Raw genomic sequence first — 2,099 nt, 5'->3', positions numbered from 1 at the left:
TATGGGTTGCCGGCCGGACCTGTGGGCTCGTCGCTGCAGCTTCCTGGAGGCTCTACATTATGGTGGCTGGGGTCACCTGGTTCTTTCCTCTGCTCCTCTCTGGGGGGGTGCGGGTCTCCCTGTTGGAGACTCCTGGGGCTCCGGGCCTGTGGGCCGCTGTGTGTCTGTGGCTCCGGTCCTCCCTATGTTGCCATTGTGTCCTGGGGGGGTGGGTCTGTGGGCCCCCGCGTCCACTATTGGGCATTCTTTTGGAGAAATCTGGTGGTGGTGGGCGTGCTTGCGCGGGTGTTTGGATTCAGGTGCTTTGACAGATGCACGCTAGGTTGGGTAGTGGTGGAAGCTAGATGATTCCTTGTGCGATGTCGAATGTTTCATGGTGATATTGTGGGTGGCATTGTGCTGTGCATGTTGTTTTGTCGTGGTGGTCTCTCATTTTATCTATTTCTCTTTTATTTATTTATTTATTTATTTATTTATTCTTCTTTCTTCTCTTTCTTTAAAAAAAAAATTGAGCGATGATGATAAGTTCATTGAAACACTTCACAATGTTTCTACACTTAAACTGAGCTAAAAAAAAAAAAAAGATAGATGTACTAACAGCCTACAGGAGATGCAACTTACTGTTTATATTTAATTTAATGTTGATGCCTCCACTTAGCAGGAAATTATGACTTTACACTTTGTTTAACCCACTAAGAATTTAATTTGCTTCACACATAAAATAAAACAGAACACTGTTTCTAAATAACAAAAAAGGTAAGGCTTTTCAAACATAAAATTCAACCCCAAATTAACCTGTTGCAGGCCTGAATCGATGCTTGGGTGCATGGGAGCTAAAAACAAACAGCTCCTTCGTTCACCAAGCAAATAAAAATAAAGAGCACGTTAGGAATGCACAGTATAAACGGTACACGGTAGAAACGATAGAAATCTGTCTTCTACCGGCTAACCGCAGTAATGCTGTGTCTGATGTCAAATCAGAGTTGTCAGTTTAATCGTTACTTTTTTTTGTTGATAACTGCGTAAGTGATGTTCAAGTGTAAAATCACAGTTGTCAGATATCCATCCATCCATTATCTTTACCCGCTTATTCCATTTTGGGTCATGGGGGTCGCCGGTGCCCATGTCCAGCAATCACTATGCGAGGGGCGGGGTACACCCTGGACGGGTCGCAAGTCCATCACAGGGCCACATAGAGACAAACGAGACAAACAAACATTTACTCTCTCACTCACACCTAGGGACAATTTAGAGTTACCAATCAGCCTAACATGCATGTTTTTGGTCTGTGGGAGGAAACCGGAGTACCCAGAGAAAACCCACGCATGCAAGAAGAGAACATGCAAACTCCACCCAGAAAGGCCCCTGGACCGGGGATTGAACCAGGGACCTGCTAGTTGTCAGATATAATCGTTACTTTTTTTTTACTTGAAAACTGTGCGTAAGTGGTGTTAAAGTCTTTTCTTCAAGAGCTAAGTAGCGAAGCTACAAGCTAACTACGGCCGGCTTGCCGTAGTGTTGTTGTATTCCGTCAAAAGGTTTTTTTTTTTTCTGTCGACAGTTAAAGTAAGCGTTGTGTATCTTTAGAGAAGCCTGCTCTCTGATCTGTGAAAAGAACGCTGTGTTGTGTGATTTTACTGTGAGACCCTCTGGTCAAAGCCACAGAGGAAACTGGTCGCCATTTTGTGTCAGCTCTCCTTAAAGCAGAAGGAGATGCTCACTAGAAGGTTGGAGGGTTAAGTGTTTCAGTGTAAAATTAACAGCAACGGAGCAACAGCTCCGTTGCTGTTAATTTCTTAAGTGAGAATACTGGAAACTGTTAAGAGTTAACAACATATTCTTTAGTTTAAACATATGGTTAAAACTACATTTGATATCTTTTGAACTGTTTTGCACTACAAGAAAGAAGCCCAATACTTGCTTTGTTTATTATTTAAAAACTTTCTGGACCTAGTAGTGGAATTTTCTTAATTCAAAATATATGATGGCAAAAGGACACCGTATGCTTTTTTTTCCATTCAATTAAATTCAGTTTATTTATATAGCGCCAAATCACAACAACGTTGTCTCAGGGCACTTTAAAGGAACATTCACATACA

This window comes from Nematolebias whitei, chromosome 2 (genome assembly GCF_014905685.2).
Source record: "Nematolebias whitei isolate Nwh7 chromosome 2, NemWhi1, whole genome shotgun sequence".
Lineage (NCBI taxonomy): Eukaryota > Metazoa > Chordata > Actinopteri > Cyprinodontiformes > Rivulidae > Nematolebias > Nematolebias whitei.
This window is presented reverse-complemented; position numbering follows the sequence as displayed.